We start from the raw sequence: 25,043 nt of genomic DNA, 5'->3' as shown, positions 1-25,043 counted from the left end.
ACCCTATTAACAGGTAAAGGGATTAATGAGAATAAAGAAAGATTTAATGATAATGACAACATACCTATTTTCTGTAATTACAGTCATGGTAACCGTCATTTTAAAAAAATTATTAATAGACACTGGTCAATCCTAAAGGAAGACCCAGTCCTGTCCACCATTCTACCAGACAAACCCAAGGTGATCTTTAGAGGGGCACCTAACATGAAAAAATTACTAGTAAGGAACCACATTAGAAAACCATGCAGCATAAAGCCAATTGATACTAGGAAAGGTTTCTTTGGTTGTGGAATATGTTTGGCGTGCAGGAACACTGGAAGCAAAAAAAGACATGTAGGGAAATTCAAAAGTACTAAAGAAAATGAAGAGTTCAACATAAACAATCTCATCACTTGCCATTCAACCAATGTAGTGTACCTATTGGAATGTCCATGCGGCCTCAAGTATGTGGGCCGCACAAAACGTAATCTACATATTAGGATAGAAGAGCATATAAGGAACATTAAGAAGGGATATGAAGGACACAGTGTATCCAATCATTTCAAGATTACACACAACAGCAATCCTCAGGGGCTCATATTTATGGGTATACACAAACTTTAGGGAATTGGAGAGGCGGTGATTTTAACAAAATTTTAGCTCAAAATGAAATGAGGTGGATTTTTAGCCTTGAGACTTTACAACCCAAAGGTCTAAATATAGATTTTGAACTCTGTCATTTCCTTTAATTATCTTTAACATATATTTAACACTATCATATTATATCTGCACCAACTGCAAATTTATACCATTTGGTTTTATGTCCTTTTAAAAAATGAAGTCTTGAATTCCAATGGGAGGAGTTTGTTTTGATTGCACTCTCTCATTCAGTAAGTTTTTAATCGACCCCCATTTTGGTAATCCCTTTTATTTTATGTTATATTTGAGGGATACCTCTCTGTTATTGTACCCATCTATTTATTTTACTTTGTTAATATTCATTCAGTTTTTTGTTTTTTTTTATTAACAATGACATTTGGGAAGATGTTGGAGGGCGGAAGTGATGTCACTTCCGCCAACCACTGCCCATAATGTTTTTTTTTTTTTTTTTTTATTAACAATGACATTTGGGAAGATGTTGGAGGGCGGAAGTGATGTCACTTCCGCCAACCACTGCCCATAATGGGTGCTATGCATGACAGCCCCATCCAACCACCAATAGAATTTGTTCTAATCAAGTTTTTTAATTGATTGACAGGCAATTCAGCCAATGCAAGCTTTTTTACCACAGGTGATCAATATAAGAAATTTGAAAAAGAAAGCCCCATCTAACCACCAATAGAATTCGTTCTAATCAAGTTTTTTAATTGATTGACAGGCAATTCAGCCAATGTAAGCTTTTTTACTACAGGTGATCAGTATAAGAAATTTGAAAGAGACTCTGACCTTATGATTGGATAATCACACTTCCTGTGACCCCAAAGGGAGGATCCGAATTAACTTTAGAACACTTATAAAGTGGAAGATTCCTGAGGCTACTTCACAGCTACTGAGGAAGCTCATACAAGAGTGAAACGCGTTTAGCTGGAGTTTTGGGCTTTTATACTTGGACTTTCTACCTTTTAGCTTATATGCTTTTGAGAAGTCTTAATATTGTTTTTATTATTTTTTATCTCTACAATAAATCGTTATTTTTTTATATCAGTCCATATAGTCCTTTCTAGCCTCCAGGAACACTATGTGGGGAATGCTATCCCAATAAATTAGCATATTGCCAACAAACCTCAGAGCCAGGAATTCAAGGCTCTGTCTAAGGTGAGCATAACAATTACTATCTCACTATTTTGTATACACTATCTGTACAATACCACCTATGAGGTTCTCTCTCTCTGCTTGTTCCATATCTTCGGGAGAACATCGTTTGGGATAAAGGGGTGTGTTGCTGCCTCAAGAGCAAAAAGGAGTCACTTACGGAGCCAATAGCTTATAGGCTCCAACCCACGTGAGTGGTTTCAACCAATTGCTACTATTATTCATTTTTTATTTTTGTAAACCATCTGCACTATATTCTCTCTTTTTGTTGTTTTACTTTGTATGTACATTTGGACACATTGTATCACTATGTTGGAGGGGTGAGTATACCCCCTCATTATTTATATTAATATTCATTATAGCGCTCCACTTGCTAGTATATTGTTTATACCTTTTTATTCTTATATTTTGCCGTGCATCCAGTTTAGGGAGTAAGTTTAGGGAGTAAGCTACGGATGTTGCAGTGCACAAAAGAGAGGCCTTTTTTAGTGGGGAGATTAGGACTAGAATTATCTGGGGGACCAGGGTTATATATTTCATTTCTATTATTGTTTATTTTTCTTAACTTGTAATTATTCCCAAGGTAAAATAATTAATTTTGTGAGAAAAAAAGTCACTTGTTTTACGAGATATATTACAATTGTGAATCTATCTATCTATCTGTCTGTTTATCTAATATCTCAGAAGTGTAGAGAGCGGTGACTAACTGAGTTGAAGAACTTTTCCAAATCAGTGATATTTGCCTACATTGTGCAAATACAGATTTCATTGCACTACAATTTAATATTAGCCACAGAGAGTTGCATAGAAAGAGCATAGAACATAATAGTGCTTATTAACTAAACAGAATTGCAGAACATTTATAAATAATTTACATAATTTAAATTCACATAACAGCTGAAAGCATGATAAAAAAAAATCTACAACTGCCATTGTTTCTGACTCTACTATTACAGACAATATTTTGTATGTTGGCAGTCAACCCATCACACTTGCTCTTTAGTTAATATACCCCAAAATATAATTTACGAAATGTGTTCTTGAAACACAATGAAAATGTACACCTTTTTACAAACATGTTGATTTCACTATAATATTAAAATCTGTAATCGTGTAGCATAAAACAATATGCCACTTTATACCTTCAGACCATATTGTAATTGTACAGAATAAAGTGAAAATATTCTACTTCTCTTTTTTCAACTAACACCTAGCAATAGTAAAATCTCACCTGTTCATTATACTAATAAGTTTCCCTGTTTAACTTATAAGAAATTTTGTTCTCCGCAGAGCTAACTTCCCTTTAGCAGGGTAAAGTTGTCACAGATGTTAAAACATGCTGACACTGTTATTACATTTGGTAATTCTTTTTTGGGCAAAATCTGAGAAATTACACTGATCTATGTTATTTTAAATTACAGTTAAATCAGTCTTCAGTTTGTATGCTGATTTAAAGCAATCGTTATAAGTCAACCCCCTTAGATTAGCAGCTTAAAAGCACTTTCACTGTTTTATTTTTCTAGCCCAAGTTTACTGGACTTGCTCAGAAAGATTACATTAAACATTGCCTGGAACTTATTTAATATTGGAACATTAATCTTCTCTAGCGAGCTGTCACATCTTCTACTGAAACAATAAAACAATGCAGGGCCACGCAATATTATAACAGGGACAGGGAAAGAGATAAAGAATAGAAAACTACATTTTGCCTTTTGTGTAGTTTTTGAATTCTTTTTTTTTCTTTTAAACATTTAAAAAAAACAATGTGTTTTTTCCCAACTTGCTAATTTTCATATTGATCTACATTTGTACATGAATATGAATATTATCAATGCCTTAAGACTATGGATGACAATCTGTCGAACGCCACAAAAATTGTATATAAAATTGAGTATGTTGAATTCTCATTGCACAGAATCACCGGTTTGCCTTTCAAGACTGATGGCATCCTTAATATGAGATAGTAAAAATGTAGTAAAAATCTATGGCTCTGGACGTGCATAGATATTGATTTTGGGAAGTGAGGATGTGCAATAAATTGTAGTTATCAAGAATCACACAAGTTAGCATCTCCATGGTGCACCTTAATGTGATATCAAATTCTTGTGACAAAATATGTCTTATAATTTTGCATTTAATATGTAAGAGTCAATATGTAATTTCTATACAGGAGAAATTATATTTTCTTATCCTAGTGATAGATGACTTAGGCAATACAATTTGATAGCCATTCCCATTAACACAATTGGGACAAATAAGATATTTTTTTAATGAAGAGATTCCTCTTTCTTTCTCCTTGTAACATATTCATCCTCACCTTGTGGTATCTCCGCTCAGCGGCCATGCGTCAGTGTACCTGACTACTGCAACATGTTGGTGGCCGCCGGCCGCTGTGGATCCAAGTCAAAATATAGCCCCACGTCTGCCCACGTTGATGACGATGTCGGCGTGCATGTGACATCACACAGGAGACGTGCACATTCTGGGGTCAAAGGTCGATTTCAGCCAATCAGATTTGTAAAAGGCTTATTTAAATGCATTTTTACTCCTTGCCCTGTCGTGGTTTCCCTTAGTGGTTGCCCGAGAGTGTGTTCCTGAGCGTTTATTTCTGGTTATTGACTTTGGCTTCGTTTTGACTTCCCTGTATGCCTGACTTTTGGCTTTCCCTTATCGTTGTGTCCCATTCTGTGTCCCTGACCTCGGCAAGTATTCTGACTATTCTTTGGTACGTTACGTCCAGCCATTCTAAGGCCCGCTAAGACGTTACCTTTTAGTCCTATGTGTGATACAGTTCTACGTGCTGGATCAATTAGTAATCCTGATATTACGACATGGCCATAAATCCTGCAAAATTGTGTCAGCACATAGCAGCTTGCGAGAGAAAGCTAGAGGAGTAGGCATGTGCATGGGAACATTTTTCGTTTTGGATCGTCTCTTGCAGCTGCTTGGTAGATAACTCCCTAATTCCCATGGTATTAGGGAGTTATCTACCAAAAGGCTGAAAGACCTAAATTGATCTTTCAGCCAAATTTACTAATACTGAGTAAAAATTACTTAGTATTAGTAAATTGTGCCCCTACTCGCTATACCGCGAGTAGGGGCATGTCTATTAAACAGTGAGCAGCCAGTGGCTGCTCACTGTTATTTTTTTTTATTTTTTTAAACTGGGTCCCCCCTCCCGAGCCCCCTGAGCGGTGGGTGGGGGCCCTAAAGTAAAATAATGGGGGGGGACCTATTGCTAAATTAGAATGAGGAGGGAGGACCTCCCCCCTGGCCCCCACCCCTGAGCGGTGGGTGGGGGCCCTAAAATACTAATTAGGGGTGGACGATCTAATGTTCTCCCCCCTTGCCCCCACCCCTGAGTGATGGGTGGGGGCCCTAAAATACTAATTAGGGGGGGACCTAATGTCCTCCCCATGGCCCCCATCCCTGAGCGGTGGGTGGGGGCCCTAAATAAAAAAATACCCCCCCCCTCCCCCGGGTGACTAGGGGTCCCCTCCCTCCCCTAAAAAATTAACCCCTACCTACCCCCCTCACCCTAAAAATAATGAGGGGGGACCATTTCACTAAGTACCTGAAAAAAAAAACCATTTGATGTTTTCTTTCTTCTAAAATCTTCTTTTTTCAGCCCCAAAAAAGGCCAAATAGAAAGCCATAATAACCGACGCACTTAAAAAAAAAAAAAAAAAAAAAAAAAGCGCACTGGACGCTATCACGGTATGCAATCACATGGGTAGAGAGCACGGCTCTCTCATACACTCGACGCTCTACAGTGCCGGCCATTTGTTCATCACACGGGTTTGTACCTGTGCAAGACGTTGATGACTACATAGAGGGGCGTCCCTCCTGCACTCAATTTGATCTGACGTCCATGCTACTGATTTCGTTATAGAGGACTGCCTGGTCATGCAAGACATACATATTTAGGCTGGATCCCTCTATTCTATCTCCAGTAATGGCTCTACTGGATCCGGACCGCTGTAACACACGCGAGAAATACTCACAGAGGTATAACAGGGGGAGACTCCCACTTATTTACACACACTCCTGGAGATGGTACGGCTAACGGATGGTCCTCCGGTATTACGGGAGTGCAGGTCTTGGTATATTCTGCACCATATAAAACATTGAATTGCTTTCTGTTTTGGATATCCAGACCATTACGAACAAACTGCGCAGACAGTTTATCCCATGTCAAGATGACAGGAGATACGGAGACCTTCATGGAGCAAACGGGCACTGCCTCATTCGGGTATCAGATTAAGGAAGGCCTATTACCCGGTCTGAAGGTAAACTGTACGCATGGATCACGTGGTAAGACCGGTAACCCCGGTTGTCTTGGGATAAGATGGCAGGACTGTCCCATCTCCTCGGAGTGCATACCTGGTGAACAGGGTTCGGAGATGGTGGGCCCTCCATCTATATTCTATTTATCCCTCACGGGAGCCATTTTGTTGGATTCGCGCTACCTACTTTTCAACTACCGTCAAGGAGATCTACGGGAATTTATAGAGGTACCTGGTGTGCCCCGACTCCTACACAGACATCTTTCACTCTTAGACGAGGACATATCTGGAGGGAAATCTGCACTCCGGTTTGCACTTCCCATCCCTTTGAATATTTCTGGGATTCACTTTTCCCTGAATAGTCGACCACCGTTCTTCCACACAAGTTTGGTTCGGAACTCTGAATGGACGTCATTTTGGGAGTCTTTTCTCTACCGCGTCCGAGGATTACACAGTCCATTTGGAATATTGGAATCACTTAGGATACGGCTAGTTTGATCACACTCTTGCCTTCATTATAAATTTATTCTCAGATCAGACATCTCACTGGGTAGGCCAGGTGAGAACGAAGGATCCTACTCGGTTCTATTGCAATTTGGTGGTGGACTTAGGCGCATTCCTTGAGATTGGAGATCTACCTGCAGGGCCACATCGCTGGATGACCCTGCCACAATCAGAGGAGCCACCTTACAGATCAGGAGTTGAGACATGGTGGCAGTTTCTTCTCGCGGCCCTACGTCCGCAAGCGGCCTTCGATATTTTACAACTACAGAAAAATAGCTGATAGGTCAGCTTGCCAGCTCATGGACCGACGGCTAGGGAACAGGTTGCAACACCACGTACGGTGGATCTGTCAGCGGATGGTATTTGTTTCCGTGTTGAGACGCTTCGTCGGCTGGCATCTTCATTGATCCGTCTACTGTCCTTTATCGCAGTTGGAGAGTCCAATTAGGACTACTCTGAGATCTCCTGGAATAGGTACCAGCGACACAAACAGCGTTGGATTGGTGATCTGAGCGTTAAAACAGCAAATACGAAGCCTCCTGTCATGTTATAAAATTGTAGATTATGCTAGCTTTAGTGTACCTATAATCTTAATTGTATTAATGACAGGAGGCGAGTATTTCCCACCCATTCTTATCCCTCACTTGTTTAATTTTATAGTTTAGATTAATCAGGTACGTATGCAACTCTGCTTGTTGTCTCTGCTACCTGTCGTTTGTTTCTTATGTCTGTTTTTCATAGTAGGGTTGGGATATCTACATGTTAAGATGAATTTGGTTGCTTCATTGGGTACCTACATGTTTAATCAGAGTACATTTCATTGGACAATCAACCTGTTCGATTCTGTTTTTTCTCTCGTTTCAGTTTACAGTCCATCAACACTATCTGGTTTGACAGCTCTTCTCGGAAGGTGCACATCGTTGCATTCATTGTATCTAGGACTTCGTTTCTTCCCCATTATTTTCTGCCTCTTGTTCTGTTTTGTCGCAGTTTGAAAGAGGAAATGATGCATGGGGAGGGGAGTTTTATAGTACCTAACCTTTTTCTGATTGGTTGTTTTTCTATGCTTCTGTGGAGTTCTAGTAAAGAGAGACTTAAGCAAATACTCGCCTCCTGTCATTAATAAAATTAAGATTATAGGTACACTAAAGCTAGCATAATCTACAATTTTCAGTCCTTCAGTAGGTGGGTCCACTCCTTTTCCAGGAGGGAAAGCACTTTATTGGCTTTGCCAGTGGCATTAGTTACATCAATGGCAATGCCCCTACCAGGGCTATCCACCCATCTCAATGTGTATACACTCCAACGTTAGGCGGTATGGAACTGTATTGTAACTCTGTCACATTTTACCTTGTTAACATTTCTTCTTCAATAAATTTAAATTGCACCAAAGAATGAGGCTCAGAGCCTCTGATGAAGTAGGGCAGATACGCTACGAAATGGGTTAGTTTGTAACAATTATCTACAATCTCAAGGCTGTTACATTTATATTTATCTATAGTCTTATATTGAACAAACAGATTGCAGTTACTATCTGTCATTTATCCTTATTGAGATCGAAGATCATGATGTGACCTGCTGGGTGCATCTCACAACGAGTCAGCAACTGGAACGCAAGGTGGAACGCACGTGGAACACACCGACGGCACACTCGCAACCCAGATTGCAATTTCTACAGATCTCATCCTACTGGAGGAACAGGACTTCAGGCATGACTGGCTTAAGACTTATCAGTGTAGGCAATCAGTTTTTTATACTGATTTGCCCTTCTGTATTTTTAGTGATTCACAGTAATATTTCAGTGTGGATTGTGTTTACCATCCTGTGTTTTCTATACATATGGTGTGAACACACTGACACATTTGTTACAATTATTGATTATTTTTAGAGGCATTACTACATTGGGACTTATGCTAATTGTATTGTTTTAATTTACTTTCTATACAAATAGTTATTAATGTTTTCACTGATACTATTTAAATAAATAAATATATAATATATATGATGTTTCTTCTGAATAGATTGAAAATGAATATGATTGTATAGATAACAGTTAAATAAGATATGTTAATTTAAAGAAGATGTCTGTTTTTCTGCATGAGCTGCATTCCTCAGACATTATCTTCTTTAATGTCCCATATTTAGTTTTGCCTTTAAAATACCTTATTTAAATAGTTTATTCATTCAGATTACAACTTCCTTGTTTTTGTTTCTCTAGCACACATGAGGGTTATTTATCAGTCTGCCAGAGGCAAAAGGTATGTAAAACAGCACTTTATTCACAAACAAAACCACCATTGTTCTCCGTTGAATTTATGTTCTTTTCACCTATTTAATTAAATGTTTTGCAGATTTCTTTCCATGGCTTACTATTTGTCATTGTTTATGGTAAACTGACAATGTCTGCTGATTGATCAGGGAGTCCATACCTCTATCAAATTAGAAATCATATACAGTATCTCACAAAAGTGAGTACACCCTCACATTTAAGTAAATATTTTATTACATTTTTTTCACGTGACAACACGTGACAACACTAAATAAATGACACTCTGCTACAATGTAAAGTAGTAAGTGTACAGCCTGTATAACAGCGTAAATTTGCTGTCCCCTCAAAATAACTCAACACACAGCCATTAATGTCTAAACCGTTGGCAACAAAAGTGAGTACACCCCTAAGTGGAAATGTCCAAATTGGGCCTAAAGTGTCAATATTTTGTGTGGCCACCATTATTTTCCAGCAATACCTTAACCCTCATGGGCATGGTGTTCACCAGAGCTTCACAGGTTGCCAGTTCTGTGATGGTGCTGGTGGATGTTAGAGACCTTCAGTTTGAGAATGCACCACAGAAGCTAAATAGGGTTTAGGTCTGGGGACATGCTTGGCCAGTCCATCACCTTTACCTTCAGCTTCTTTAGCAAGGCAGTGGTCATCTTGGAGGTGTGTTTGGGGTCATTATCATGTTGGAATACTGTCCTGCGGCCCAGTCTCCGAAGGGAGGGTATCATGCTCTGCTTCAGTATGTCACAGTACATGTTGGCATTCATGGTTCCCTCAATGAACTATAGCTCCCCAGTGCCAGCAGCACTCATGTAGGCCCAGACCATGACATTCCCACCACCATGCTTGACTGTAGGCAAGACACACTTGTCTTTGTACTCCTCACCTGGTTGTCACCACACACGCTTGACACCATCTGAACAAAATAAATGTATCCTGGTCTCATCGGACCACAGGACATCGTTCCAGTAATCCATGTCCTTAGTCTGCTTGTCTTCAGTAAACTGTTTGTGAGCTTTCTTGTGCATCATCTTTAGAAGAGGTTTCCTTCTGGGCCGACAGCCATGCAGACCAATTTGATGCAGTGTGTGGAGTATGGTCTAAACACTGATAGGCTGACCCCCACCCCTTCAATCGCTGCAGCAAGGCTGGCAGCACTCATACACAAATTTCCCAAAGACAACCTCTGGATATGACGCTGAGCACATGCACTCAACTTCTTTGGTCGACCATGGTAAGGCCTCTTCTGAGTGGAACCTGTCCTGTGAAACCACTGTATGGTCTTGGCACCAACTTAGTTTCAGGTTCTTGGCAATCTTCTTATAGCCTAGGCCATCTTTATATAGAGCTACAATTCTTTTTTTCATATCCTCAGAGAGTTCTTTGCCATGAGGTGCCATGTTGACCTTCCAGTGACCAGTATGAGAGAGTGTGAGAGTGATAACACCAAATTTAAAACAACTGCTCCCCATTCACACCTGAGACCTTGTAACACTAACAAGTCACATGACACCGGGGAGGGAAAATGACTAATTGGGCCCAATTTGGACATTTCCACTTAGGGGTGTACTCACTTTTGTTGCCAACGGTTTAGACATTAATGGCTGTGTGTTGAGTTAGTTTGAGGGGACAGCAAATTTACGCTGTTATACAGGCTGTACATTTACATTTCAGCAGAGTGTCATTTCTTCAGTGTTGTCACATGAAAAGATATAATAAAATATTTACAAAAATGTGAGGAGTGTACTCACTTTTGTGTGATACTGTACATGTAAAAGGTAGGTTGGGAAACAACTCATTAATCTTGCAAATAAAAGATCAAATTACTCATGATAGACAGTATCTGAAATACATAATGAGTTGCTACAATTGCTACATGAACAACCAAGACTGCCATTAGAAATTGTGGGGCCCTCTTGCTCACACACCTAGACATGAGCCCACATGTAAACTCAGAGACACATAGATATTCCCAGATATATGCATACATGGATATGATCTTATGAGCACACATTCAGTTACATATGCTCATTCCCTAACATTCACAGAGCCATGCATTTGCAGACAGACAGACAACTAAATGCTGCCAGGCACACAGAGAGATTTACCCACTAATATACACTGTTAGACACTTACATTCTCTAACATATACTGCCACACATACTCACTCAGATGCACATTGCACACACTCGGACATACAGATACACACATACACAGACAGACAAACACATTCAAATACACATCCTTACACACACACACACAAAAAAAAATCCCTATGTTATCCACACTCCTGTGTGTACACAGCTGTTGAGGTAAATGGGCCATTGTAGCTCATTAACATCTTCACATGTGTAGCGGCATTGCCGCGCTGTGAACAACAAGAATTAACAGGAATGTAAGTCAAAAGATAAAACGTGTCTTGGGTGCAAACCAAAACTAAAATAACGTGCATAGTGTTGTTTCACCCCCTCCCCTGTCCCATAGTGTTCTTTCTCCCCCCTCCCCTGTCCCATAGTGTTCTTCCCCCTCCCCTGTCCCATAGGGTTCTCCCCCCCCCCCCCTGCCTCCCGCCATCCCACAGTGTTCCCATCTCCCCTTGGTCCCCCGGTGTGTCTCTTACCTTTCTTTGTAGTGTGGCCGAGTGGAGCGATTTGCGCCCACCTCCTGACGGTCACTCCAATGTAGCGCCCCCCCTTCCCCACCGGACAGTGCACCCTAAGGTGGCTGCTTGTGCCGCCTTATGGACGCACCAGCCCTGCTGGTGTTGGTGGTGTCACCCCCCTTTCCCCCCGTGATACACACCTTCCTTTCCTTGTCCACCCCCATCTCCTTCTTTCACTTACCTGGCTCAGATCATGCACACATGCTCTGAAACAATAGGAATGGTCTAATAGAAACGTGTCTAAGACAATAGGATTAGTCTAATCAAATGCTTCTCTATGAAAAGCATTTTATTGGACCACAGAATGTGAAGCAGTAACATTGGATGGTGTGTGGAAACCAACCCACCACGGGGTTTTAGGATTTTAGGAAGCTTTATGCTTATTTTACAGATTTAGAAAGGGGGGCTAATTACTAATGCCCAAATTAAAATAACAAAGTTTATATAAAAATAAGGGTTGGAGTAACCCTTTATATCTAGAAAGAATAGAATGTTCAGAATGAGACCTACTTAAAAAAATAAGACAGGAGAGACAAACACACCTAGAGTGGACCTCATATAAATTAAAATGGTGGCAAGATGGCTGGCACTGTGAGTAGCAATATTATCTGAAATAACTTTTCATAGTAACCTGAGCCACCTAATAGTAAAATAAAGTTAGAGAATGACAAACCAAAATAGAAAAACAATGCAGACCACAAAACACATGCACTAAAAGCACCCAAGAGGTTTCCAGCAAATGTGTAATTCTGATTTCTGGGACTGATGGATGATTAGATAGTAAATTTATACTGCTCCATGCAACATACCAGTGATTTAGCAGGAAACCTAGCCACTGAGGGATAACTAAACCCCTAAAGAGCTATTTATTTTCAGGTTGGCCTATAGCAGCTATCAAAGAAGACACAGTAAGTATTCTTATGGTAGATGAATAAAATGTAAACAGGGCAAGACAGGGAGTGCTAAAAGGGTGTTATATAGTTTTTTTCCCTGTCCAAAACAGCTAAAAAGGAGGAGCGTCAAAGTACACAAGTAGGGCTCAGTGCACAAATCTAGAACATTTACAAACATTTGTTAATCTTTCATGGCAATTTAAAATCCCCTATACAATGAGACATACCACAACACTTCCCCAAACATATAACACTCATGCACACTCAGATTCCTCTCCACACTCAAGACTCAGGACCTCTTCACACACAAAACACTCAACCTGATGTGATTTAGGAATTGATTCTGGAATTCAGAATCAAAATGAACATGTTTGTCCAATCTTGGTTTTGTTTGGTTTAGGATATAGCTACATGTCGAGTCAATCCGATCACCCTATCAGCCCTTTATCTGACAAATTGCGGTTTCTAACAAAATGTATCTCCAAGTCTATGTATTACTATCTACACTTCTCTGTTTACATTTCTCTCTGACATATACTGGTATCTCTTTGCTTACACTAGTCTTATATATTGATCTCTAATTTGAACTGTGTCCCAAATTGTATTGTTTTCTCTAAATCAAACTTAAAAAATATGTTATTACACATTTATAAGCCAATTATTCAAATAAAGGCAGCTTCTCAACAGATTAAAGGGACACTATAGTCACCAGAACAACTACAGCTTATTGAATTTGTTCTGGTGAGTAGAATCATTACCTTCAGGCTTTTTGCTGTAAGCATTGACTTTTCAGAGAAAATGCAGTGTTTACATTAAAGCCTAGTGATAACTTCACTGGCCACTCATCAGATGGCTCTTAGGTTTCCTTCCTGGGTCATGGCTGCCTAAAATGCATCCAAACATTCCGTATCTCCTCCCTCTGTATGCAGACACTAAACTTTCCTCATAGAGATTCATTGATTCAATTCATCTCTATGAGGAGATGCTGATTGGCCAGGGCTGTGTTTAAATCATGCTTGCTCTGCCCCTGATCTGCCTCTTTGTCAGTCTCAGCCAATCCTATGGGGAAGAACTGTGATTGGATCAGGCTGCCACTTCTAATGATGTCAGCAGACTGCTTTTTTTGTTGTTGAGGCAAACAGCATGCAGATCTACAGCTTCAGGCTTGAATACAGTAAGATTTTGATATATTCATGGAGGCATGAGGGGCCCAGGGGGGCTAGATTGTGGTTTTAACCCTATAGGGTCAGGAATACATGTTTGTGTTCCTGACCCTATAGTGATCCTTTAATGTTATAGTACCATGGGGACAGTCATGATCAGTGTTACAGTATACTTTAGAATACAGTATCTAATTACTTTTACATTATTCTTTGGACCGTGTTATATTATTACCTGCATGCACTGGATATATTATGATCGATCTGTATTTGTCTGTCTATCTATTTTATCCACCCATCTGTCGATTTGTCTTTGTATACATCCATCCATTCATTTCTCTATCTAGCACATAAATAAGGCAATCTGCAATATTATACAGCATGTTAATGTGTATTCTCTACAGTATTATATTATCAGTTACACATACATTTTATCTATATGTTTCAGCAGCTGAAATATATTTCAAGCTTCATGTCATTCACCAATTATAAGATATGCCAACAGCACCAAACAATCAAATATGTATTGATTCTAAATCTTGTATTTTTGAAGTTTTTGTCCTAATAGCAGTAAAACATTAACAAAAGTCTAATATTTTTTTGTAAGCTTGTTTTGTTTGATTGAGCACTGTTTAGTAAATGTACTTAGAAGGATCTTAAATATGCCTGCAGCATTTTGGTGCCTACAATAAGAACTGTTTAAAAAAACTTTTCAGGATTGCTGTTTCATCAAAATAATTTGAATACATTAATCTTAGCTTGCTAAAATTTGAAATAAAAAAAGGATATCTTAAGAATCTTATGAGAGGCAAAAATCAATCTGACAAGTGTCCTCATCGTAATTATGTGAAATATAATTATATTCTGAGTCTATTGTTAAATGCGATTTGCAATATACTCCCTGGCTTGTAGCTGATTCTTGGGGACTCATTAAGCTTGGAATTTGTATTTTGATTGTACCGATTAAGTGAAAGAAACCCAATACATAATTGCTATGTCAAATTGATAGGATATTTAGTAAAGGTAACCCAAACCATACCAAGAATAGTATTCTGATTATCCGCTAAGATCCACTCGGTACCTCCGGGCTAAAAGTGCAGACTGCAAATGCACAGCTGCTTATGTAGTCTGCTGAGATTCAAGCACCTCATTGAGCTCCGTCTGCACTAAAATAGACAATTCATAATGGTAATTTGTAATATAAAACATGTGCTACATGAAGAGATAGATATGATGAATTAATACACATATAAATAATTACAGCTGCACAACTGCACAAAAGGTTTTAGAACATATATTTTTTATTTTCCACTCAGATACGAGAGCGTAATTGTTAATCGGCCAGGTTTAAATGATTGATAATTATAAATGGATCCTTGTAACAATAACAATGATGGAAACATCATACCTAATTTTATATAAAGGAGAAGTGTTGCTTCCCATGATTTTACACTTTATGTTTACTTATTTCCTATATTTAACAAATATGTGTTTGAGAGGTCTTATAAATAAAATTAAATGTAACGATCCCCCTTTTTTTTTTTTTACGTCTATCCAGAAACTGATTTGAACCAATGTGGAAGTACCAGGAGCCTCCTTCAACAGGACAACTCATTGGTGCATTCCACTGTTTAGTTCTCCCTCCATTATCATAGTTCTTTTCTAACTTTTAAATTATATTTTTATCTTCTTTCTCCCCTTCCATATTATATCTTTCACTCCCTTGATGTGTTACCCCATAGAATTATCTTTCATTTCCAGCTTTCCCTCCGTACAAGTCCAATCACAACTTTTTTACCATACCTTTACCATCTTAGGCCTCAACTTAATATTTTTTGATACATTTTTCAAATTATTTAATATTTTGGAATACATTTTTTATTTTTTTATTTTCAAAATACAAAAATATATAAAATATACATATATTAAAAATATCAATATATAAAAAAAATCTAAATAGTAAATTTTTTTTTTTTAAATATTAAATAATTTTAAAAGTGTATCCAATAATATTAAATTGAGACATTAGCTCCTGACATCTTTGTCACCTTTCCTCATATCAGCTTTAATAGAGCATGTCCCCATTTTTTTGCTAAATACTTTCCTGCATCAAATTTGTGGGTTAATATATGTAGGTAATGTATGTAGAAGGATACAAAAGGGGTAGGGGCTGCGCCCGAGGCTAATATCAGTAATCTAAAATAACAAACAACCAGACCAAATGGTCTTAATTGGTTTACAACGAATAGGCCTATATAAAATAGAACAATGAAAAAAGTCCCAAGCGTACAATAAAATTCAGGAATAAAAAAATGGTAAGTAAAAGTCACATAAAAATCTCTCTATATACCAGGATAGGGAGGGGGGGAGTTGGCAATCCTCAGGAGTTGATCTGTCCGGATGGTTTAAAATAACGGTATATGTGGAGTTAAAGGGAAAATGACAAAATAGCCAACGGTGTAATATCGTCAGGATCCAGTAAAAAATTATTAAAATGAAGGTAATATACTCACATTTAGAAGAGCTCTGGCCAGCTCTGGGGTAAAGGGCATGTAGCGGTATGATCCCCGCTAACGGATATAGTGGAGAGATATGTCTGTCAATCCAGTCTGGTTAGGCAGTGCTCCAGGGTATATATAAGAAAACAGCGATAGTGCTCTCAGTATATAATGGAATAAAAATAAAATATATAAAATGTACTTACAAGTATAGAGCAGAGGATACTGCTCTATTAACTCAGCGCTGGTGGAATAATCCCCACCTCGGATTTCTTTAGTACAGGATACAGGATAAAATAGAAAGATGCCAGGAAAATTAAAGAGTGCAAGTAAAATACAATAACAAGAGAATTGGTATAAAAATCTAATAACCCAAAAAACTTTTATTGCTTAAAATACACAATTTAAAACCGTTAACGCGTTTCACCATAAAAAGGCTTTATACAAATGGTATAAATGGCATAATGGTATAAAGTCTCTTATCTAGCGCTGACTCTTCCCCCCTGTTCTTAATATATGCAGAAGGCCTGGGCTTTCCTCTTCTGGTGAGGCCCATGAATGTATTAACATTATCTCAGCAATGTGGTAAGTTAGATTATTAATCAACAAGTCATACTAATAACAGCCCTCCAGAATTCTCTTAAAATGTGTCATCTACGGAGTGCCAAAATAACCCTGTTATTGGAATAATGTACATAATTCAAATAACATGTTAGAATGTTGACAGCTAATAAATTCTAACAAAACTTAAAATAATTATGATTATGTAAATATATCAAACATTTCTAGGCCTGCAAATATATTCTTTGTTCACTCTAGGCAATAGTTTTTTTTACATTTCACATCTGCTTAAAACCCATTCTCATCACCTAAGTTGAACCAAGGTTACCTAATTAACACAAAAAAATTGAAACCAATCATAATTCTAGGTTATTTTTTTAAATCACTCTGGATATAAAAACATATTTGGCACAGTAAACATGCATACAGTAGCTAAGCTATATTCCATATGTTGAATAAAAAAATAAGTCACTTACATAGTATATTGTTAAGGCACACAAATCTGGGGATGCAGTGATGTGGTGATAAGCATTCTATAGAAACTTGAGAGCGGAGACAAAGCCAAAAAAGATGAAATCATTCCAAGCAGAAAGAATAAGCTTATCCCGTGACTAAAAAATGTACAGCCAATTCTGGCATTAATCCACCCGTGATTAAAGGTTCCATGAAATGTTTGGAAGCATTAGAAATGAAAGAAGGAGCATTCATCTTGACTACATACCACGGTCAATCGAAGAAAAATGTTTTCAATAGTCATTTTTGACCTGATAGCAGTTGCTGATTGTATGTATTTCCTGTAATATGTATAAGTGAACACTGCTGCTCATTCTATTTGCCTGAAAAAATGCTTGAGTGTTCAAGGAAGGAGAGAAAGATATATTTGAAAATGATATTATCCCCATGAAAGTTGGTAGAAATGTTGAGATCATATCTAATCATGTAGAATAGACAGAGGAAGCCTTCAATGAAAAGAATTATAAGAAGGAAAATCATGTTCTTATTGGATTACTATATCAAAGAATGTACACATGTTCCACATTCTCTTGTTTCTTTAAATTACATAACATATCTATGCCTGATTTATCATATAAGACACAAATCGACATTAATACAACCAGAACACTTTTTCTTCTTAAGAAAATAGTCACATTATACTAACCATTTTCTATGTAATTATAGGCAGAAAGCAGAGCACATACAATATTGTATACTTATGATGCACACATAAACTCTTGATTTGGGCTCTAAACACTGTCCTTTGGACCCTACAAAAGCTACCTACGTCTAGGAACTTGTCCTGGTAGTCACAAAATAAGTGCTCAACCTACATGGCATTCCTAGAGAGGTAGCTTCTGATACAGACATTGAGTTTATCTCGATATTTGTGAGAGATTTCTGTAAAGAGATGGGGTATCACTCTGGAGTTCTTCTCTAACTTTCACCCACAGACTATTGTTGCTGCTGAATGACCAATCAGTCTCTGGAAGATACCTTATATGTTTAATCTCTGATCATCATTATAATTGGACTGACCTGCTCTCATGGGCTGAATCTGCACCAAACAATGCCTCTTATGAGTTTACTGAGCCCAGTTGTTTTTATATTATTTATGGTTTCCATCCTTCAGTGTTCCTGGCAGATTCTTAACAGAGATACCTGTTCTGAACGATCACATGCAATAGTTTCTCAGATATTCTACTCCTCCCTCTCCTATTATTATTATTATAAACAATCAGTAAAATTACAAGATTCTGTCCATTGTTGATTCCAGGTTTTCCAGGGGTAAGTGACAATACTTGCTACATTGCATGGGCTATGGGCTTAAGGAAAGCTTATGGGTCGACACTACTGATGTAAATGCCCACCATCTCCTACCTCAATTTCATTCAAGGTTTTCTTATTGTCCTGGTCCAATCTGCACTGGGGGTGGTTGTTGAAAGGGGGTAATGTCATGATGCTTGCTCCTTCTGGTAGTTGTGTGGCATTTTGACATTCCCCAGTTGGCTCCACTCTGACCTTTTGTCCTTTGGCTGCAGTGGCAACTATTCTGGCATTGAAAGTTGGATGACATGGAACCACGTCATATTTGATGCCCACTTCTGGGAGCATAGAAGTGATGCAAGTGGCGTCCTATCCTCTAATCTTTTAAATAATTGAGTCTGACCATTGTTCACTACCCTGCCGTGATCTCTATAATCACAATAGTGTGTTCCTGGTTTGTAGTGGTTTTCTGGCATGTTGACACAGGTTATCATGACTATTCTGCTCTGTCTGAGTGTCACAGCCTCCGGCTCGCGGCTGCATGTGGTCGCACCCGATCAGTGCAACCCCTCTGACAGGTTAGTGAACTTGCCTGTTCAGCAGCGAGCCGGGAGCCATCTGTCCCCTCCAGAAGCGGCAAACAAAATGGCGCCATCCACAAGGTCGTGTACATTTGTAGCTTCCGCCTCCAAGGGTCACGCAAATGTGCGTGTGACGTCACAATGTCGACGCACACGCACGTTCTGGGGTCAGAGGCCAAGCTCTGACCAATTACAGCACAAGGAGGGTTATTAAAACCCCTGAAGTTACCTAGCCCATTGCCCTGTCGTGGTTTCCTGGTTCCCGAGAGTGCGTTTTCCTTGTTCTTGTTATTTGATCTTCCCAGTATTTTGATTTTGGCTATTTCGGAGTACTCTTATCTCTGGTTTCCCTGACTTGGCTGTCCTTATTGATCTCATGTATGTCTGACTCCCTTGACCTTGGCTTTCCGTTGACCATTCTCTGTCTTTCAACGTATTAACCCGTCCACTCTAAGGACCGGTTTATGTTCTGTCTATCTTCTATAGTCTATGTAGATCCAGATTTTTCTGCATTGCTGAGTTCACCATTTGCTGAGCTTACTCTTTAAGAATGTACCAAAGCAGCCACTCATATCACTGTTATTTCTTTGTTCTCAGATGGTTTCTTGCCAGCCTGATAGGCCCCTTAAGGGCCAAGTTTTTTTGTTTTATGTTTGTGACAATGGGCTTTTTTTGGAACTATTGTCATGCATTAATTTAATAGTAGAGACATACTGGATACTGGCCAGGCCTCCCTTCCAAGCTATGTAGAATAAATAACTGTTAAGGCACTCGGGGATAACAGAACTAGCTTTATTGGGGCAAAAGCAGCAACTGGGTCTTTATCAAGCTTGGTAGGTTCAAAACGTTGTTGATAAGCTGCTATTTCTGTTAACCCGGAGTGCCCGTTGTTTATTATTATTAATTTTTTTTTTTTTTTTCAATGTATACTTTTTATTGATTTTGTCAAATAAAAACAGGAAATAACAGAAAAAGGAAAAAAGGATAGAGAAAGAGGTACATCCAAATTGTTAGATAAATGCAATCTGTGACATGAATTTTACATCTTTGAGTAGAAAGATTTAAGACACATACAATTACGGTGAGTAATACTGTTAATAACAGTGGCTTTAACGTTACACATTTTATAGGTTATCATAACTTCATTGCCTATATACAATGAGTAATACTGTCAATAATATTGGCTTTAATAATACACATTTTAAGGGTTGTCATACCTTCATTGCTTATGTCCAAAACACTTCTGCTTGCTCATGTTACAGGTTGCGTGAATGTGAGCGATCTCGTCTAAGTTTATGTACATTCTAGTAAATATGAACGATTTGACATAAGATTCATAAAGTTACGCTATGGTTGTGCAGATTCGCCAAGCGACAGAATGTCTTAATTCCGTAAATGCTTACTAACTACTTGGATGTTTGCTTAAGGTAGCGTTCTGTACGTCTAGTCCATGGTACGTATGGAGGGGAGAGGGGGAGACCTGAAAGGAATGTAAGAATACCATAGAGGTAGTTGGTCCAGACCTTTAGTGTAAATGGACATGTGGAATAGCTGCATCCTCTACTCATTAGGCCTTTGAGGTGTGCAAACGTTATACAAACGTTATGTCTGCTCACTTAGTGTAGGAACCATAGAAAGACTCCCAGTTGTACCAGTTAGTGTTGAATTTGGTTGCGTTGCCTTTTGTGGCCCATACCTTTTCATGGTTGTACGTGGAGTCAACATTAGATAGCACTTCTGAGATATTTGGGCAATGGGTGCTTTTCCAGTGTGCTGCAATGCGGGTCTTCGCTGCCACCAAAATATTGAGTACCGCATCCCTTGCTGGAATGTTATGCAGGTTGGGTACTAGGTGTAGAATATAGTTGCTCGGTGTAAGAGGGAGTGAGAGCTTGCAAAGCATGAATAACGAGTTCTGTACGGATTGCCAGAATGTTTGTAAGTAGGTGCAATCCCAAAAGATGTGTTCTAGAGAGCCTACTTCTTTGTTGCATCTCCAACAAAGTGGGGATAAAGTAGTATATATTTTGTGTAGTCTGGATGGGACCATATACCAGCGCATGAGAATTTTAAAATAGGCTTCCCATAGCGTGACACAATTGGAGGATTGTTTAGTGAATTTAATAGCCATTTCCCATTCCTCCAAAGTATATTCCATACCTAGAATGTTTTCCCATTTAAGCATATATGGTAGTTTGTTTGATGCCTTAGGGTCTGCCTGTGCTATATAACATGTTGAGAGAAATTTCCACGATGGGTGGAATTTCGTTGTTGTGAGCCATTTTTGTCCTAACTTACTAAGTGATAGGGGGTTCATATATGATATCGATTTGGATACCAGAATATGTTTGACTCTTAGATATAGGAATATGTCCCGAGAGGGTAATTTGAACGAAGCCTGCAGCTCTTGGAAGGGCCTAAGACCATCTTTAGTGAGCATATGATGGACATGTGTGATACCCATATCTGACCACCTTTGTGTGGGCAGATCAGGAGAGAACTGCGAGAGGGTTGAGAGAGGTGCAAGGTATAGTAGCTCCTCAGAGGGCCAGACTGATTTGTTCCAGGTTTTCCAAGAGTTTATCAGGAATTTTGTGGCTGGTAGTGTAGCAGTTCTTGGGAGGGAGGATGAGGACCATAACGCATTCACCAGGGACGGTGTTTGGCTACACGCTGATTCGAGTTTGAGCCATAGGGGATTTGTCCTGCCTGTCATTATGTCTAGGCTTTGTGCCAGTGTCGTTGCTCTGTAGTAGTGTTGGATGTTTGGTATACTGAGGCCTCCCTGAGTTAATGGGCGCCACATCGATTGGAAAGATACTCTTGGGGGTTTTTTTTTCCAAATATGGGCATTGATGGCAGATTGAAAACGTTTGATGAGTTTATTGGGGAGAGCAATTGGAATTGTTCTAAAGAGATATAAGATATGGGGTAGGATCATCATTTTTACGGAGTTGATTTTCCCAAGCCATGACATATGAAGTTTATCCCAAGAGCTCATCTGTTTAGATAATGCGGATAATACCTTTTCATGGTTTTCCTTGACTATGAGTGAATTTGAAAGGGTAATTTTAACTCCGAGGTAGGATAGTGACGTGGTTTTCCAGTCGAATGGATAACTATTTTTCAAGGTACCTACTAGTTGTGACGTTAAATTAATAGGAAGTATTTGGGTCTTACTGATATTATTCTTGTAATAAGATATAGAGCCATAGGATGATAAGACCTCGGTTAGTCTTGGGATTGAGTTATCGGGGTTTGCCAGAAAAACTATGATATCATCTGCAAATAATGCGATTTTCTTTTCTCCTGCAGGAGTGGACAACCCGGGAAGTGATGTGTCTAGTTTGATATGTTGTACCAGAGGTTCCAGGCAGAGAATGAAGATCAGGGGCGACAGGGGGCACCCCTGCCTTGTACCGTTGGTGATACAAAAATCTCTGGATGTGAACCCCGTATTGAAAACTTTGGCAGAGGGTGAGGAGTAAAGGGCTAATATAGTTTTTATGAAAGCCCTTGAGAGACCAAAGGCTGACAGTGTTGCTTCCATATAATCCCAATTCAGGCGATCAAACGCCTTTTCGGCATCCAAGGCCATGAGAACCCCGCTCTGTTTGCTATCGTTTGCCCAATCTACCATGTCCATACAGTATCTGGTGTTATCGCCCACTTGCTTTCCTTGTACAAAACCGGCTTGTTCCTCTGAGACTAGGTTGGGTATAAGGGGCTTGAGCCTGTTTGCAATTAGCTTTGCATACAGTTTCACATCTGCATTTAGCAGAGAGATGGGTCTTAGATTACTGCAAATTGTTGGGGGCTTATTTGGTTTTGGTAGCGTTATTATGTAAGCCTCCAGCATTTCCCGTGGGAACACGCCAGAGTTTTTGATCTTATTAAACAGCTTAGTTATGTGAGGAGTAATTTGGGACATCAGTTTTATATAATAGTAATTGGAGAGTCCATCCGGACCAGGAGCTTTGTGTTTGGGAATAGATCTTATGGCCTGAGTTATTTCATCCTCTGTGAACGGGGCGTCTAAAATTATATTTTGTTCTCTCGTGGTTTGTGGTAGTTTGATGTGCGAAAGATATGCAGATATCTCCAAGTTATTGGGTACATGAGTTGTTTTGTCGTTTTTAAGATTATATAACTCTTCATAGAAGGAAGCCAGTTCATCTACAATGTTATGGGGGTTGTATATTTTGACACCATTTTTGGAGGTGATATATGGTATTTTGGTTTGTAGATAATTAGATTTTAGTTGGTTAGCTAGTAGTTTACCTGCCTTATTGCCCATATGATAGAATCTTTGCTTGGTTTTCATCACCTGTTTGGTATACTGTTGAGTTTGAATTTTCTGAATGTTTTTTTGTATTTTAGTAATTTGAGTCGATACAGCTTTAGAGGGGGCTCGTTTGTTGGATTGCTCTAAATTATCAAGTTCCTGCCGTAATGCTGTATCCATAGCCTGGCGTCGCTTTTTAGCGGCGGAGCCTAGTTTAATAAATTCACCTCTAATCACTGCCTTGTGGGCTAGCCATTGGGTTTCGACGGAGGTGTCGTCGGTTGTGTTGAGTGCAAAATAGTGGGATAATGTGGAGGTTATCTTTTGTAGGTTTATGGGGTCATCTAATATGGATTCATTTAGTCTCCATTTACCCCGGCCTGTCGTGGGGTAAGGTACTTTGAATGTGATGGTGATTGGGGCATGATCCGACCATGTTCTTTGACCCATTGATTGATCTAAAAGATGGGGCAAAGTTGCTTTGTCTACAAGGCACATATCGATCCTCGAGTATGTCGTATGTACTCGTGAAAAATATGTGAAGTCAGACATTGAGGGGAAGAGACTTCTCCATGTGTCATATAAATCCTGACAATGTAATAAATTGGAAAAGAGTTTTGCATTTTGGGTGGTCAGTTTATTGGGTGGTTTATTGTCTTTACGTTTTATATCAAGTGAGGGGTTGAGGATGCAGTTGCAGTCGCCACATATAAAAATGTGACCTTGTGCCATGCGTTTTATTTTTTTAATTGTTTTATTCAGGAAAGAAAACTGCGCCTCATTAGGGGCATATATTGAGGCTACTGTCAGTGATATGCCATTCAAGTCACCTACTAGGATAAGCGTTCTGCCGTTCTTATCTGCAAATTGTTTGTGTACCGTGAATATCCAGTCCTTATGGAAAATTATCGCTACTCCTTTAGATTTGTTCGGGGCGTTGGCGTAGTAAGCTACGGGATATTTTGTTGATCGGATTTGGGAGGGTTTTTTCAAGCTAAAATGGGTTTCTTGGACGCATACAATTGCTGCATCGGAGTCATGCATAGTGTTTATGAGTTGCCTTCTTTTAAAGGGGCTGTTTAATCCTCTTGCGTTAATCGAGAGGACTTTCATCGTATTTGGCGTCATGGGTGAATATTACTAAGGGCATTGCTACAGGGATACCATTTAATCCATATAAGTAGTCTAATTGATCCCCTGGCAGTTAACACAAGGAATCTTAACGACATTGCATAGGCTGGCCTAATGGCGGTTTGGGCCCATCTCCTATGTAGTTTAGTTTGTGCATTTTTAACGTCTGGACCTACGGGAAAGGGGGAGGTACGGGTATGAAAGAAAAAAGAAGAATAGTACGAACAAAAGTATTTACACTCATCTTCCTGGGTTGGAAGAAACACAATGATCATCCTTGGGTGGGAGCTAGAGTCTCCTCCCAGGGTGACAGAGGGAGGCTGAGAGCACCTCCCGACCTGAAATGATAACATAACAACATTGCATATCAAATAATACACGAGAGATAAACATAATTAATGAATTAACCACCAACTAGCTATGATTACCACTAATAAGCCAAGGTGCTATACCTGTTAATCATGCAAAAACGCTTTAGAGGTAGGGTGTGTTAACACGGCAGTAGCCAATGGAGCCTGCACGTACTCTGTGTGAGTGTTACGTTCCGTGTCAGGGACTTTAGTGGAGCGAGGTTTAACTTGGACGTATACCCATTTACAGAGGCCTTACATTTAAATTCTCTGTTGGTTTTAACCCAGAGAAGGCAACT

Source organism: Pelobates fuscus, chromosome 1 (genome assembly GCF_036172605.1).
Source record: "Pelobates fuscus isolate aPelFus1 chromosome 1, aPelFus1.pri, whole genome shotgun sequence".
Classification (NCBI taxonomy): Eukaryota; Metazoa; Chordata; class Amphibia; order Anura; family Pelobatidae; genus Pelobates; species Pelobates fuscus.
The sequence above is the reverse complement of the archived record's forward strand: the minus strand, read 5'-3'. Positions refer to the sequence as shown.